This window comes from Myotis nattereri, assembly GCF_964212035.1.
Source record: "Myotis nattereri genome assembly, chromosome: 9".
NCBI classification, from domain to species: domain Eukaryota; kingdom Metazoa; phylum Chordata; class Mammalia; order Chiroptera; family Vespertilionidae; genus Myotis; species Myotis nattereri.
In genome coordinates this window covers 20,118,893-20,136,923 of record NC_138084.1, presented here as the reverse complement: position 1 = coordinate 20,136,923, position 18,031 = coordinate 20,118,893, and the positions used below count along the sequence as shown (strand labels likewise).

At 41.9% G+C, this 18,031-nt stretch overlaps 2 pseudogenes across 2 annotated transcripts; both read left to right on the top strand.

The window, feature by feature from the left end:
* The first annotated feature begins 509 nt into the window (after positions 1 to 509).
* On the top strand, positions 510 to 2,539 carry LOC308525386 (tubulin alpha-1C chain-like; annotated as a pseudogene). The gene is made up of 2 exons: positions 510 to 1,058; positions 1,734 to 2,539. The product of its transcript is annotated as a tubulin alpha-1C chain-like (transcript).
* Positions 2,540 to 11,640: 9,101 nt separating this feature from the next.
* On the top strand, positions 11,641 to 14,482 carry LOC308525385 (olfactory receptor 5AN1-like; annotated as a pseudogene). The gene is made up of 3 exons: positions 11,641 to 12,402; positions 13,346 to 13,508; positions 14,398 to 14,482. The product of its transcript is annotated as an olfactory receptor 5AN1-like (transcript).
* Positions 14,483 to 18,031: the final 3,549 nt, after the last annotated feature.

Sequence of the window (18,031 nt, the reverse complement as noted above, 5' to 3'; positions counted from 1 at the left end):
ACCAACAACTGGCACAGGGACAGGAAAATGCACGAGAAGTATCTGGAAGCTCAATCTGTCATCCTTCAAGAGTTATGACCTAATACATCAATAGGCCAAGCAATCCACAAGTATTTTTGCAGTTAGTAGAGGTGGTGTACCCCATCACACTCAATAGTCTATCCCTACCGAACATATACTACCTTAAGGACCACAGATGTCAGTACTGATTAAGGCTGTCAGGAGACCAAGCAGCCTCCTCATAGCATCTCATTGTAGGTAGTGCTAAGATTGGTATTAGTACAGAGAGATCTTTTTAAACAAAGAATTGCCTAAACAATTATGTTAATTCTCCTACTTAACCTATTTTTTATTTGTGAGATTTATGGATTAATTTCTTCACTTGTGAGCTTGTTCAAAGCAAAGTAACCAGACTTCTCCCCCGGATTCCTTGGTAATCTGTTAGTGGGAGGTCCTTGTTCCCGGTCCCTTGCATTTTTCAGTCCCACCGAGTCCTACAAGTCTCAGCTATGCGTGAGTGCATCTCCATCCATGTTGGCCAGGCTGGTGTCCAGATCGGCAATGCCTGCTGGGAGCTCTACTGCCTGGAACACGGCATCCAGCCTGATGGCCAGATGCCAAGTGACAAGACCATTGGCGGGGGAGATGACTCCTTCAACACCTTCTTCAGTGAGACGGGTGCTGGCAAGCATGTGCCCAGGGCAGTGTTTGTAGACCTGGAATCCACAGTCATTGATGAAGTTCGAAATGGCACCTACAGCCAGCTCTTCCACCCTGAGCAGCTGATCACAGGCAAGGCAGATGCTGCCAATAACTATGCACGTGGACAATACACCATTGGCAAGGAGACATTGACCTGGTCCTGGACTGAATTCGGAAACTGGCTGACCAGTGCACAGGCCTTCAGGGCTTTTTGGTTTTCCACAGCTTTGGTGGGGGAACTGGTTCTGGGTTCACCTCCCTGCTGATGGAATATCTCTCCGTCGATTATGGCAAGAAGTCCAAGCTGGAGTTCTCCATTTACCCGGCCCCCCAGGTCTCCACAGCTGTAGTTGAGTGCCGGGAGCCGGTCCATCCTTGCTGTTTCAAAGGACCTGGAATATATGGCATACTGTTCTTAAAATGTTTGCTCACCTTCTTGGCACTATGTGTTTTAACCAAGGTCTCCTCTCCGAGAAAGGTTGTTTCCCCAGGTAGGGATTTTCCCCTGAAGTTAGGGAGGGAATAAAACCTCTTAACTAAGTGCCAGGTGGGTAATTAATCACTTTAACTACGAACAATCATGCTTAAGCTACATAATCTTTACTCCCTGGAATGGAGATAAGAAACGCCCTAACCTTTGTAATAGAGATTGATAGGATTGGAATCAACTGGTATAAATACAGATGTAAGAAGACAGAAAGAGGAGAGACAGAACCTAGGCACAGAACCTACACAGAACGTTCTCTAGAGACAGAAGAACTTCGCTGGAGAGAACATGGCAAAAGATCCTGGACTGAACCTGACTACAGAAATTGGCAAGAGAACCTGACTAGAACCTGGTGACTGAACCTGGCTGGAGAACCTGGACAGAACCCGGCTACAGAACCTGGCTACAGAACCTGGCTGGAGATCCTGACAAGAGAACCCGGCTATGATGATCAACTGAACGCTGTCTCCATGTTATCCCTTCTTCGCCGACTCCGTCCACACCTTTGGGGACCCCTGGACCCGTTGGGGCTGGACCCCAGCAGTTGAGCCCTATAACTCCATCCTCACCACCCACACCACCCTGGAGCACTCTGACTGTGCCTTCATGGTTGACAACGAGGCCATCTATGACATCTGTCTTAGAAACCTCGATATTGAGCGGCCAACCTACGCTAACCTTAACCGCCTTATTAGCCAGATTGTGTCCTCCATCACTGCATCCCTCAGGTTTGATGGAGCCCTTAATGTTGATCTGACTGAATTCCAGACCAACCTGTTGCCCTATCCCCGCATCCACTTCCCTCTGGCCATATATGCCCCTGTCATCTCTGCTGAGAAAGCCTACCATGAGCAGCTTACTGTAGCAGAAATCACCAATGCGTGCTTTGAGCCAGCCAACCAGATGGTGAAATGTGACCCTCGCCATGGTAAAAACATGGCTTGCTGCCTGTTGTACCGTGGTGACGTGGTCCCCAAAGATGTCAATGCTGCCATTGCCACCATCAAGACCAAGTGCAGCATCCAGTTTGTGGACTGGTGCCCCACTGGCTTCAAAGTTGGCATTAACTACCAGCCTCCCACTGTGGTCCCTGGTGGAGACCTGGCCAAAGTACAGTGAGCTGTGTGCATGCTGAGCAACACCACAGCTATTGCTGAGGCCTGGGCTTGCCTGGACCACAAGTTTGACCTGATGTATGCCAAGCGTGCCTTTGTCCACTGGTACGTGGGTGAGGGCATGGAGGAAGGAGAGTTTTCTGAGGCCCGTGAGAACATGGCTTCCCTTGAGAAGGATTATGAGGAGGTTGGAGCAGATAGTATTGAGGGAGAGGATGAGGGTGAGGAGTACTAACCTGTCAGCTGCGATGTTACACTCCAGTGTCTTGGGATTGTCTCATTTCTGTTTTTCTGTGAAGTCTATTGTGTCCTAAACTTTGCAATAAAGTTGTTTTCATTTTGAATGTCAAAAAAAAAGCAAAGTAACCATACCAGATCAAAGATTTGTCAACTTCACACAAAAAGAAATTTGTTGTAATAGGAATGCGTACAGTTTGTCATATTTAATATTTGGTTGACCAATTGGCTCATTAGGGATCCCTAGACAATTCCTTGTCTGCTATTGCTATAGCATCACCTTTGTTCTTCCATCTTCACTATGTAACTAGAAAAGGGAATTAGGAGCTGGCACTGTAGGGCACATATCCCTGTGCAGAAGTTTATGATGAATGACAAAGAATCAGAGACTAAATAGTCATGATAGAGACTCAGTAATTAGACAGGCCCTTGGACAAAACCGTGTGTTTCCCCTTCTGTACCTACATGTGATTAACATTTTTGCATTAGTCATCTGTTTAAATACACAAGTGTACTTTATGTGGTATTGTCATAGGGGAAAATGGTCTGCATCTATTAATTCTATTATACATTATTTTCTGGATTTCTCAGCTGCTAACAAAACTGAGCACCATGATTGAGAATGGAAGGGCTCTAAGATAAGGAGTTCGAAGAAGTTGTATTTTCTTTGCTCTGTTAGCAGAGGAGAATAGGGTTTAGTAGCTTATAGGATTCTGAGAATAGGTTAAAAGCTCCTAATCAGCAATGATTGCTGATGATTTGCACTGTTTATCACTATACATCTCAATTATTTTATATTCTAAATGTGGAAGATAATGCTATATATACCTGTATCCCATTTTGCATAAGTGCCGTAATATTTTATCTCAGTGAATGAAAGTAGATGTCTAAAAGTGAAGATCAAAGTGAGGTTTGTAAAGGTTCCCAAGTTTCTTAAACTGAGAGCATGCAGGGGAGTGTATCGATGGATGGCTCTGCCTATGAAAGAGCAGCTTCAAGAAGGTTAACTTAAGTGAAAGAGGCAGGCACAAAGGACCACATATTGTATGATTCCATTTTAATTAAACCTTCAGATATTCAGATCTATAGAGACAGAAAGAAGATTAGTGGTTGCCTAGGGATGAAGGGGTGGAGAGGAATGGGAGTGACTGGTAGTGGGTTGGTGATTCTTTTGATAAAAGTATTAAAAAATTAGGTTGTGGAAATGATTGCAAAATTCTGAATATGCTAAAAGTTACTGGATCATATGCTTTGAAAGGGTAAATTTTAGAATATGTGAAGTATACCTCAGTAAAGCTGTTTAAGAAAAAAAAAAAGGAAAGAGACTGGGCAGGTGTATAGGACCAAGGGTGACATTCATGGGAAGGCACCATGTCTATTGTGGGTATTCCTTAGTGATGTGATAATGAAAGAGAAAAAGGAAGTGAGCCATGGAGGTAAAATTCCTTCGAAAATAAAAATCAAATGAAACACTAACCTATCTCTGTTCCTGAGGGAAGTTATCATATACAAAACAAACTTCTCTTCTCCATAGCAACAAAAAAAACAAACACGATACACTTAAACTAACAAACCTAGTCAACATGCACCCTTGTTGGATTCCATAGCCCTGCACAGTCTCGGACCTCAAGTTCTGTTAGAATTGTCCAATATTGCCAGGATTCTTGCAATTCCCTCACCCATTGCGCTGTGGCATGGTCCAGATAGATCATTCACCAACAGGACACTTAATGAACAAGTAGATGTTCTTGGGACAGGACTGAGCCAAATGCAGGATTCAGGAGGAGGAGAGGCCAGCAGCCCCTTTTTGTCAGAGGGAGGAATGAAGAGAATCACCATAGATTTCTTCTTAATAGCCATTTCTCTTTTTATGCATTTGCAGTATGGCTTGACTTGTACTGATCAGAGTTATATATGGATTGCCAGAACAATATTACATGGCTATGAAGATGATCAAATGAACCAATTAATATGAAGTAGCAAGTAAACTGGAATGTTTTATATATGTGTATTATTTATTTACTTTAATATATTTTTTTATTGATTTCAGAGAGGAAAGGAGAGGGAGAAAGAGATAGAAACATCAATGATAGGAGAGAATCATTGATTGGCTGTCTCCTGCATGCCCTACATTGGGGATCAAGCCTGCACCCTGGGCATGTGACCTGATTGGGAATCGAACCATGCCCCCCTGGTTCATAGGTCGATGCTCAACCACTGAGACACACCGGCTGGGCTATATGTATATTTTTAAATGATGAGACACCAAAATGTGAAATCCTGATAGACTTTTATTAACCATTAGAGGGAGATCCATTGCAAGCCTGTAGTAACTGAGAAGTTAAGGGACAAGGCGGGCAGTAGATGGATCTGGCTAGTGATAGTGATGATACTGACTTCAGTGTGTGCAACTCTTTTCAGTTTATAGCCACGAATATTGGGTCATGACAGCTTGGCTATAAGCCCCTCATCTGATAGATGAGGGAGCAGGACCTCAGCTCACATTTGCTGATGGGACCTAGCAAACAGGCAGCAGATGAGGGACAAGGCAAACAAACCTACCATTCAAGAGGAGGGAATGTTAACATCTCTCCCACAGTGGTCCACGCAGGATACTCCTTTTCCCTCAGTCACTGCCACTTCAGCTGGGACTATCGCTTCACATATTTGGGCACGCATATCTGAGAGAGGCTGAATGCACCCAGCTTTACTTGGTGCCCCGGGGATAGGAATTCTTCTCTTTAATAGATCTCTTCATGTGGAGGGTTCACAACTTCTTTGTCAGTCCCTTCTATCTTTGGATAAAGTTAAGAAAATCCTTGCAATAAGAAAATTTGTCTTTGAACTAAGCAACAAGTTCTTTCCAAATAATCTGCCAAAGGGACATTACAGTCTCCTCCCTCCATACTTCATATGATGCAAAAAAAAAGGTGACATTTTGCTTGAAGAGGTGTGTGAGGCAAAAGGATTCCAATATTCTTCCTTACCCTGTTCTGGAGGAAGACAGTAAGCAGAGAACCCAGTTTGGGTGTTCAGACTTCCGATCTATAGAACTGAGATAATATGTCTATTGCTTTATGTTGCTAAATTTGAGCTAATTCATTATGCAGCAACAGCAAGCTAATACTCTCATGGCATATTTTCATTTGCTTCTCAATAAAAATATCCATTTCTGAACTTTTGCAGTTGATATCTGATTAAGCTATTATTATTTTTTTAAGTTTCTTTGTAGAAGAGTTGTGCACTTCGATTACGGAAACAGTCACTGGGTTTCTATTTGATGCGAGGCACTGGGAAACAAAGATGAATAAGAAATTAAAACCTTAAAAGACTTCAGAGAGGAATAGTAAAATTAGACACACAACTATTATCTGAGTCAGAAAGCAATGGAAGCCATGAGGGCATAACAAGTACAAGCTATGAGAGTTTAGAAGAGGGAGAAATGATATCCATATGAGGGTGTCAAGAAAGGTTATCTTGGGGTGGCTGTGAGAACTATGACAGGAAATCAACATGAAGCTCAAGAAGTAGATGCCTTTGTGCGGTTTGAGACCACATTTAAATAGCAGCTATCACCAACAATCTAAGTCTGGGAATTATACTGGAAAGAGAAGAAAATAGTGAGGGGTGGTGGTAGGAAACACATGGAGCCAGGGTGATGGACTCATGAACTTGGGAGGTCCTGAGGATCAAGAAGTCACCAAGAATAGATTTGGTGAATTGCACAGTAAAAACAAAACAAAACAAAACAAACAAAACAAAGAAAGCAGGAAATTTTGATAAAGGTACATTTTAGAGCTTGAGATTTTAAAATCAAGCATTTTCCAATTATGGTGAGGTCTGGGATGGGGCTGCCATATCATCTAACTGGGAAACTGGGATGGCATGAGTGTGAAGTCAGTGGAGGGATAGAGGTCAAGACTGTGTGCAGCAAGGGAATTTGGAGGGGCATTCACCTTGAAACCATTTGATTTATCTTCCTGGTTGCCCTTAAACATACAGGGCTAAATAAATGTTTACTTGAGAAGCATAGAGAATGAATTACACCCCTGGGTTTCCAAAGTCCCATTTGCCTTTATCCAGTCAAAAAAAATGTAGCTGGGGCTTTGGCAGAGGTAAAATCAGAGCCAGTGTCCAGAGTTTCCATTCCATATTGGAGCAGGGTCCAGTACAGCATCAGCCTAGCTGTAGTCCATCAATTGATTGTGGACCACATGAGTGAATGCAAGGAAGCCAAGAGTCACAAGAGTCACAAGCTAAGTGTGCCAAGAGCAAAGAGAGAGAGAGAGGGAGAGAGAGAGAGAGAGAGAGAGAGAGAGAGAGAGAGAGAGAGAACTCCTTCGTTTAGGAGGTTATGTATTCCCAAATTTTCACGCACTTGCAGTGGTGATACCCATCTGGTCAACCATCCCTGTCCCCAATTGTGATTGACAGATAAGTGCCTTCCCTGTGTCTCCTCAGCTTTACTGCGCATGCATCTATCTTATCTTGTTCAGTCCCCTTCCCCCAGTGTTTTGCAGGGAATAGACTGGTGGGTCCTGGGGAGTGTAAAGTTGCAGCTTTCTGGTGGAGCTGCCCAAATGACATGCCTATAATATCTGGCAATCCCTTTGCTCCTTTTCTATCTATACTAATAAAAGGGTAATATGCTAACTGGATAGGACATCTTCCCGACATCCTTCTGGACAAAGCCACAGTGGTGGGGGCTGAGCAGAGGCAGTTAGGGGCGATCAGAGCTGCAGGGGAGAGCAGTGAGTATCGATCAGGCTGACAGGGGAGCAGTTAGGGGGAGATTAGGCTGACAGGCAGAGGCAGTCAGGGTTGATCACTGCGGCAGGCAGAGGAGGGTAAGGGCAATCAAGCAGGCAGGGGAGCAGTTAGGGGCATCAAGTCAGCAGGCAGAGATGGTTAGGGGTGATCAGGCATGCAAGCAGAGGTGGTTAGGGGCAATGAGGCAGGCAGGTGAATGGTTAGGAGCCAGTGGTCCGGGATTGTGAGAGGGATGTCCCCTGAAGAGTCCCAGATTGGAGAGGGTGCAGGCTGGGCTGAGGGACCCCCTCTGAGCATGAATTCCATGCAATGGGCCTCTAATTATTAACCAGGTAATTACAACAGTGTCAGTACCACCACATTCACCTAATTTTGGGGTAGTTACACTTGATTACACACACACACACACAGACTCATTCACATACTCATGACTGGTACATTACATGGGCTCTGATGAGATTTAAAACTTTTTTCTAAAGATTAATAATCTCATGTTTCTAGTCTTACTGCTAGACAAACCTAGAACTTGCATATTCTGCCATCATTCACACAAATGAGGAAACACTTATGTTTCGAGTTTCTATGCCCAGATACCTGGTTTGAATTTTTCTGACCTTCAGTTGAGCAGGAAGAGACTGATTGTTTTGCATATAAGGAGATATACCATGTATCCCCACATTCTCCTATCATCTTGATGTACTGCTACCTTCCCTGAACATCTAAACAGCTGGGGAAAGTAAACCAGTTTGTATGTTTGTATGTGCTTTTATTTCATACTCACTCTTCCCATGCTTCTCTCTCCCCTTCTAATGCTGACAGCCTGTGTGCAATACAGGTTACGGGTCTGGCAGAGATGAGAGCCCTATCTTTCCCACAAGTAAAGACATTGCCATAGCAGGCTCTTGCAATCATGGCTTGGAACAGTTATACACTGGGTGTGGTAGCTTCTCTCTTTAGTATTGGTAGAGTAGATGGCGGGCACTATCTAGTTGGAAGACAGACAAATCACACACTTTGGTACAACCACACTCCAGAAATAAACAGGCATTGGGACCCAGGGAGACCTTATGGAAGAACAGAGGTTTTATCTCTGTCTCAAAACAAAGGTCTTCAGAAATAGAGCCACGATATCAGATGGATTTCATGTGAACATGTCCTTTCCATGTAGTGTCTAGGGAAAGAAAAGCCAGACTCAAAGACCAAAGGCTTAATCTGCTTCAGTGGCAGGTTACAAAGCAAACATTGCTTCTCTTCTTGTATATTTGGAGAAAGAAGATAGCAAAATGTGGTAGAGGGAGGTGGAAAGGTTCCTTCTTAATGTGTGTTTGGGGAGATTGAATATAGTATTTACTTTTTCAGAGTTTCATACACACTTTGCCCCATTCTCCCCGTTTTCCTCCTTGTCTCTCTACCTTTTTCATACAATCATTGTTTCCTCTCATTCTCCATCTCCCACTCTTTTAATCCTTCACACCAAGTAGTCCCATGTAAAAGTAAACAGACAGCCTAAGTGCCCATGAGCAGACGAGTGCATTAGAAAACTGTGGTACATCTACACAAGGGAATACTCTGCTGCTGTAAGAAGGAAGGAACTCCTACCATTTGCAACAGCATGGATGGACCTGGAGAGCATTATGCTAAGCTAAATAAGTCAGTCAGAGAAAGATAAATATTACGTGATCTCACTCATTTGTGGAATATATTGAACAACATAAACTGCTGAACAAAAACAGATCCAGAGACAGAGAAGCATCAATCAGGCCGCAAACCTCAGAGGGAAGGGAAGGGGGAGAGTGCGGGTAAGGGGGAGAGATCAACCAAAGGACTTGTAGGCATGCATACAAGCATAACCAATGGACACAGACTGTAGCGGGGTGAGGACACTCTCTGGTTTGGCTCGGTGCATAGAGTGTCAGCCTGAGGACGGAAGGATTCTGGGTTTGATTCCGGTCAAGGGCACATGCTTAGGTTGCAGGCTGGATCCTCAGTAGGGGGTGTGCAAGAGCCAGCTGATCAATAGCTCTCATCATTTATGTTTCTAAAGGCTATCCCAAAATTCATGCAAGAAGCAATTTTTATATAAAATAGAGGTTTATAATTAAAAATTGTAAATTTTTTATTGATTCATAAAGTATACAGTATAGGGTTATGTATGGAATAGGATATCGGGTAAATGGCCTCTACAGCTTTGCTGGCACATATGTACACTTTTGTTATTGCCTGAGCAGCTGCATTTTTGAAGAAGAATGGTCTGACGATGCCTCCTGACCCAAATCCGCACTAAACAGTGCATTTGTTTCTCAATAATCACTTGTGGATTTTCTGAACCTCAAATGTGACAATTTTGTCGATTAACCAAGCCATCAAGATGAAAATGAGCCTCATCGAAATTCAGCCACATTTATGCAAAACGGTCATGGAAAATTTCAACAAAAGAGTGTGTATGTGCCAGCAAAGCCGTGGAGGCCATTTACCCAATATGTTATTCCATACATAACCGTATACTTGTACACTTTATGAATCAATAAAAAGTTTACAATTTTTAATTATAAGCCTGTGCTTTCTATCAAAATTACTTCTTGCGTGAATTTTGGGACACCCTTTATCTCTCTCTCCCTCTACCTTCCTCTCTGAAATCAATAAAAATATATTTCTTTTTTGAAAAAGAAAAAAGAACGGTATGAGAAAAAGCTGACAGAAGAGAGCCAAGATAAACTTCACCCAAAACAAAAGAAGAAAGCTGAGGAGTCTTTGATAAGTAACAGGGAACTAAAAATAAGGTTTAATTAGAAATGATAGCATCTGAACTGGTTGAGAAAAGCAATGTGGCAAAAAAAAAAAAAAAAAAAAAGTGCTCTGAGATTAACACCAGCTTCCCTAGTTTCAGATAGTTCTCTGTGTACAGTGGAGTTTTCTGGGGCAAGTTGAGCTCTCGGGCATCTGTGGAACAAGCTCCGCAGTGGTCACTATCTAAAGGCTGAAATGTCCCTTCCCCTCAGGTACACATAAGATGTACTGCAAAACATTTTAATGCTTCCTGAAGGGATATGACAAAGTGGGCATGAAATTAGCAGGGACAAAAATTCCGTGACAACCATGACTCCATCCGCTGGAAGTCAATTCCAGCATGTTCAGCAGGGCTGAATCATCTGCAGTGGCAAGGGCATTTCCCCAAACCTGAAAAGGGATGATTGCTTGCTGCCAGACAGCTCAGGGCATCTTAATCTACATGTTATTGCCTCCTACTGGCCAAACAACTGAACAGCCAGAGGCATTTCCTCAAATCTGACAATGGACTGTGTATAGGAAACCCTACCCTTTGAAGTGTATATCTCCACCTTACCTCAGGACAATTTGTGTTAATAAAAAGCATGGGGTCCTGAGACCAGGACATCTTAGTTTCTTTAGCTAGGCTCTTCTGACCCCTAAATGCCTTTCAAAATTATATTTTGTCTCTGGACTCTGACTTAATTTACACTCAGCCTTTCCCCAGATTGCTGAACCCTTCTAGATGCTGAAACAAGAACCCTGGCATCCAGCCAGGTTTCCTGCTTGAGCAGAGTTTGGGGCAGCATTTTGCAGTATACAGGACTATGCATTGGCTTCCTTGTCTATGCAAGGTGGGAAAACAGCCTTCAAGACTGGCAGGGCTCATTTTTGGAGTCCCAAACCAGGCAAAATTGTGCACCAAGCTCCCTGGACAGACAGGACCACTGGTCAGCTCTGTAGAAGGTCAAAGTCACTGGCTGGGCTTTTGCCTCAAGTGCTGCTGAGCTATGCAGGTGCTCTGGCCAGGTTTCCTGGTCGGATGAGCCAGGGCATACACTCAGCAGTAGGTGGGGCTATGAATTAGCTTCCTTGCCTGGGAAGACTGTGTTGGGGGGCCCATAGATGGTGTATTATAGTAAGAATATGCAAATTATGACCTGCTGAATGAAGAGGCACAATTCATCCACATCAGATTGACAGGTATCTCATTCAGTATCCAAGCTCTCACTTTGGAAAGGTAAGAACCCCTAGGTTGTTTTGATTAAAGGCACAGTTTCAATATACTCACATAAAGAAAGTAAATTTCCAGACTTTTCACTGACAGATTCTGGATATTGGAAGTAGGGGTGCAACGAGCCACGGGTTGGGTAGTTTTCCATCCCACATCATGAGTGAGCAGGAGATAGAGAATTTTCCCTCCAGGACAGTGAAACATTTCCCCTTGTTTTCAGTGCTCATTGGAGGAAAAAGATGGCACATGTGAGATCTGTAATGCTATCATTTCACCTGATTCAGTGATGCATTCTCTTGTCTCTTTCTGATTTTAGGAACAACAAGCTAATGATTTGTGGAAGAAATATTACAGAGATGACCCATTTCAATCTCCTGGGATTCTCAGATTTTCCCAGAATCATAGCAGGGCTGTATGCTGTATTCCTGTTGATCTACATTATGACTCTGACTTGGAACCTGAGCCTGATCATCCTAATAAGAATCATCTCCCACCTCCAAATGCCCATATACTTCTTCCTTAGTAATCTGTCTTCATAGATATCTGCTATGTGACTTCCACAGCCCCTAAGATGCTGTCGAACGTCTTCCAGGAGCAGCAAACTATAATCTTTGTGTACCGTGCCGTTCAGTACTTTGTCTTTTCAACCATGGAAGTGAGTTAGTCTTGTGTCATGACAGCCATAACTTATGCCGGATATGCTGCCATTTGTAACCCACTTCTGTATTCATCAATCATTTTGCCTAGCCTCTATGGTTGGATTGTGGTGGTTTCCTATTTGACTGGAATTTCTGTTTATATCCCAATTGTGTGTCATACTTCAGCTCCACTTCTGTGGTCCTAATGTCATCTACCACTTCTTCGGTGACATATTTCAACTGGTAGTCCTGTCCTGCACTGACACTTTCTTTGTACAACTCATGATGGCTATATTGACACTGATCTTTGGAATAATAAATGTCCTAGTTATCATGACATCCTATGTCTATATTGTCTTTTCCATCATGAAGATCACTTTAGCTAAAGACAGGTCCAAGGCTTTCACCACCTGTGCTTTTCACTTGATGGCAGTCACCCTTGTTTATACCTCGGTGTTCCACTTCTTGGGAACTTACGCACAGGTGACCCAAGCGCCTCATTTGGATATACCAATACAGACGTCAAAGGGTATTTACTATTAATTAGTATCGCCGAGCTTAACCAAAAACTAAGAAGAGAGAAGACATAGGGAACAAAGAATGCAAGAAATCACACAGGTTTATTTACCAGAGAGCTGATGGGTTTAAGTCCTTGGCAGGCCACCCGGAGACACTCGCTGACAGAGACACTCGGAGGTCGTCAAATATGCCTCAGCAGGAGCTCGGTCTCTTGACTCGAAGAGAGGCCTCTAACAGTTTGGGCTCAATAGCAGAGCAGGGATGGCATTTTCCAAGCGGGAAGGGGAACGCCTTGTCTGTGGAGGTCAGACAGGCGTCTGAACCGCAGCAGATTTGCTCTCTTTAAATCCTCGAAGCTGGGCGTCTTCACTGTCTCCTATCAGGCGCCATACACGGGTGCCGCCCTGTTATCTAGGTATACACTCAGGCAGGAAAGTTGTGTACATGTCCAAAGCTTATCAATCACACACACACATCTTATTTTTGGAGTTGTTTACAAGTTTTGGTCTAAGAATAAAATGGGATCTACTTAGGCTAACTTATGCTAATACAAAATGGAGTCTACTTATGCTAACTAAATTTATTACTGTAACAGGCTTCTTCAGTGTCTCATATCAGTGTGCTCTGGTGGCCTTCTGGGCTTATCAGGATACACACGGAGGGAGTTACAAGTTGTTTGTCAGGAGTTACAAGTGATTTATCAGGAGTTAACAGCAGGGCATTACAAGTTGTTTACACACAGGGAGTTACAAGTTACTTATCAGGGTCACACACAAATTAAGTTCCTCTTCTAAGTAAAGTTTAAAAATCACTCTAATAAAAAATGAAATTTGATTATGCTATCTTATACTAACTAAACTTATTACTATAACACTCGGGTATGTTTGTCTACTTGAGTTCCAGCTCTGGTCTTTCCTCCAGGTTCAACAGATTTGCATTGGTCTTCTACAGTGTGGTGATTCCCACACTGAATCCCTTGATTTACATGTAAGGAACAAGGAAATCAAAAATTCCTTGAAAAGTTTGCAAAAGAAGAGAGGGTATTACTGAGGTCAACAGTCCTGAGATTTTTGACAGATTTGTCTCATCAGAATCACCTTAATCCACAATAATATGCACATTAATGGAGTATTGCCGGGGTCCAACCCCAGCGGGTCCAGGGGTCCCCAAAGGTGTGGACGGAGTCGGCGAAGAAGGAATGACACGGAGACAGCGTTCAGTTGATCAGCAGCCTAGCCAGGATCTCCAGCCAAGTTCTGGTCTCGATCTCCAGAGAGGTTCTGCTGTTTATTGTTTTGTTACATCCATATTTATACCAGTTGATTTTAATCCTGTCAATTTCTATTACAAAGGTTAGGGCGTTTCTTATCTCCATTCCAGGGAGTAAAGATTATGTAGCTTAAGCATGATTGTTTGTAGTTAAAGTGATTAACTACCCGCCTGGCACTTAGTTAAGGAGTTTCATCCCCTCCCTGACTTCAGGGAAAAATTCCTACCTGGGGAAACAACCTTTCTCGGAGAGGTGACCTTGGTTAAAACACACAGCGCTAAGGGGAGCAAACATATTAAGAACAGTATGCTATATACGCCAGGTCCCTTGAAACATATGCTGTGCAGATGTTTCTTTCCTGCAGCGACTGTGTCAAGCAGCAAGGATGGACCGGCTTCCGGCAGAGTATAATAAAATTCACACCAGATTTGAACAAAGAAGGCTTAATTAGGCACAGATAACATGCCCAAATGGAACCACAGCTGACTTGAGGCTACACAAACACGGTATCGTTAAGTCCTGCGGATTCATTACTTTCCCCCTACATGAGCAGTTACTTCACCATTTATTAATCTACCTGCAAATATATGTGAAATATCAAGGTTTAGATACTTGTTGCTTACTTTTTGACTCTGAGATTGATCTCTGTTCCATCTTAGGACTCTGAACTTAAAGGAGAGATACTCAGCAGAGGCCCCGAAGAATGTAGAAACCTTGTCTTCCAAATATTCTGATGCAGCATAGTCCAGACATGGTGGGGTCAATGTTTGTTCTGTTTCTGACCATAATGGGAATGAATAGAGAGAGGGCATATGTTTTTGTACAAAAACAAATCTATATAATTGGTCCAGTTGTGCGTCCTGGAAAAACGTGGCTGAGATAGTTAATATTTCTTACAGCCTCTTTTAGTGCTAATAATCCAATATTTTTTTTTGGTCACATCTTAGTCTCAACTAGCTATAGTCTAAGCAGGAGGAGGTGATTTGAATCATAAAAAGGAATGGAATGAAGTATGTGGTTCCTTCAGTTCCATTTACTTGAGTCCAATGATATAATTTCTTGCATCTAGTGTCCAGTGCCGATTTCTAATGGGGGAGGATATTCAAAATCCATGTCACAGCCAATAGCAATTTCTGATACTGTGGGACTCAAACTTCTTTTTGTCTCCCCCATTAAGTCTTGAAATTTACCCTTGGTTTTATAGTGCATTGGATTACACTGCCAAGTTATTTCTGATATTTTTTTTAAATATATTTTATTGATTTTTTTACAGAGAGGAAGGGAGAGAGACAGAGAGTTAGAAACATCGATGAGAGAGAAACATTGATCAGCTGCCTCCTGCACATCTCCTACTGGGGATGTGCCCGCAACCCAGGTACATGCCCTTGACCGGAATCGAACCTGGGACCTTTCAGTCCGCAGGCCGACGCTCTATCCATTGAGCCAAACCGGTTTCGGCTATTTCTGATATTTTAATCATTTGTTCAATTTGATGTGAGGAGACTTGTGTGGGAACTCATTGTAATAATAGAGTTACTGAATATTCAATATTGGAAAGACTAAGAACAAAGAAGGAAAACTGCTATAATTCTTTTCTATAGATTGTGTTCAATGGTTTATATCCTAGAGATTAGTGGTTGTATGGAGTGATATGATGGATGGAGTAGAATGGTTATAGTTATTTTAATGGTGATATTTTTCAGGAAACCTCAATGGTTATGAGAAGAAATAGATAGTGGTATAGGCAGGGTTCTTATCTCTGGCCAGTTATTGCTATCTGAGGAGGAAATAAAGCTCGTGGTCATAGTGGTCTGGTTAAAAAGAGGAACAAGATGTGTAACAATATTTGGCAGATTGTCCATACTTGAACAAACTGATATAAAGTAGATATTATTATATTTATATATAATACTTGGAGATTCATTGGATTTTTAATCAATGTTTTGGGAGTTTCAATTTTAACGAGTCACATGAATTACTCTGTTTAATTAAGGATTGTAAGTAAAAAAGTAGTTGAAGCCTTTGGTAAATCTTCCATGAATTTCCACATGTACAGGATTGAGAGAAGGGGATTGTTGAACTCTGGGAGGAACTGTGAGTTTAGCACATGCCAAGGATACTGTAATATGAATAAAGGATATTTGCTTAACCACCCCATCCAGGTATAGGTGTGTTCTTTGACGCATTGCTCTTTCAAATGTGTGAAAATGTATGGGATGCCTGTCTCCAAGGGGCCATGAGGGTTTCAAACTTTGTTAGATATTAGTGGGGAATACTTCCACAATATTTCACAGATGTACCTCTTGATGGGTTCAGATGAGCTCAGGGAGGAATGAATAGGAACTGCTGATGGTAAAGAGAAATTAACATTCTGAGACTGCTGTGCATGGGTGAGGTTGCTGAGAAGTGCTGTCTTCCAGGAACTGTCTCCATGGGCTTCTGTTGAGAACAATTAGCTAGAGCTACTGATGACAAATGCCATTAAATTATTATTTTAAAGAAAAAAATGGGGAAAATAAAACACAGTTATTCAGACTTTCCCCTGAAGAACATTTAGACCAATGGGTACCTTGTTAATGGGATAGTTTTCTTTATTTCTTTTCAGATGTTTGGAAATGCAACTAATTTCTCTATGTTGATTTTGTATTTTGCAACTTTACCGAATTTACTTTCTAATTCTAACAGCTTTGGTGAAGTGTTTAGTATCTTTTATATATATATAAAATCACCACAAGCGAATACATAATTTTACTTCTTTTTTCCCCAATGTGGATGCCACTTACTTCTTTATCTTGCCTGATTGCTTTAGTTCTATGTTGAATAAGAGTGGTGGAAGTGGCTATCTGTATCTTGTTTCTGATTTTAGAAGAAAAACTCTCCATCTTTTCCCATTGAGTATGATGTGGTGTTTTTTTTTTATTTTTTGTTTTTTTTATAATGTCCCTGATTTATTAGCAATTCATTCTAAAATGCTACAGAAAGATCAAACTGAATTCATTAATGCACTGCTTTTTAACTACTACTTATTCAGCTGTTATGCTTAAATATTTCTATAGATTATGAACACATATGCATTATTATCAATAACTCAAATAATCTGCAAAGGATTTGAAGACTCCAGTTAATTGTTTTATCCCTCCTGGGAAATGGATACCTTATATGAGAAAACATCCAGGAGCTATTCCAGCTTTCTGAAAGGAGCTGAAAAGAGTGTGGCTGTGAATTCTAAACAGTTTTTCTCTCAGGACTCAACGAATCCCAACAGGCCACGGAGCTTGTCATATATTGCCTTATTATGTTGAGATATGTTTCTTTCATACACAAGTTATTGAGAGTTTTTATCATGAAGGAATGTTGTGTGTTGTCAAATGGTTTTTCTACTCTATTGAGATGATCATGTGATTTTTATCTGTAATTTATCAATGAGTTGTCACATTTATTGATTTGTGTATGTTGAACCATTTAAAAATATTTTATTGATATCAGAGAAGAAGGAAGAAGGAGAGAGAAATATAAACATCAATGATGAGAGAGAATTATTGATTGGCTGCCTCTTGCACACCCATACTGGGAATTGAGCCCACAACTTGGGCATGTGACCTGACTGGGAATCACACCATGGCTTCCTGGTTCATAGTTCAATGTTCAACCACTGAGCCACCCATGCCGGGCTGTTGAACCCTTTTTGCATCCCAGGCATAAATCCCAGTTGATAATGGTGCATAATACTTTTAGTGCATTGTTGAATTTGATTTGCTTATATTTTGCTGAGATTTTTTGCATCTCTATTCAAGAGGGATATTGAGCTAGAGTTTTACTGCTTGTAGTTTTCTTTCTTTCTTTGGTATCGGGGTAATACTGATCTCATAAAATGTGTTTGGAACACTTTCACTTTCTAAAGATGTGTGTTTATGGCTATTTACCTGTAAGCATTGTATGTTGGGTGTGTGGAAAAATAACTTATTTAGTCCACATGTTTCCAAGCCAAGAAAAACTATGACATTATTAAGAGACTGCGTGGAATCCCTAAAAGACTCAGTCCCAATTGGTGAAGATACTAATATGACCCCAATTTGGTAAAAATCCTATATAATAAAAGGGTAATATATAAATCAAACAAATGGCAGAATGACCGCTTGCTAAATGCACACTGACCACCAGGGGGCAGACACTCAATGTGGAAGTTGTCCCGTGGTGGTCAGTGTGCTCCCACAGGGGGAGTGCTGCTCAGCCAGAAGCCGGGCTCCTGTGGGGAGCAGGCCTAAGCTATCAGTCAGACATCCCCTGAGGGCT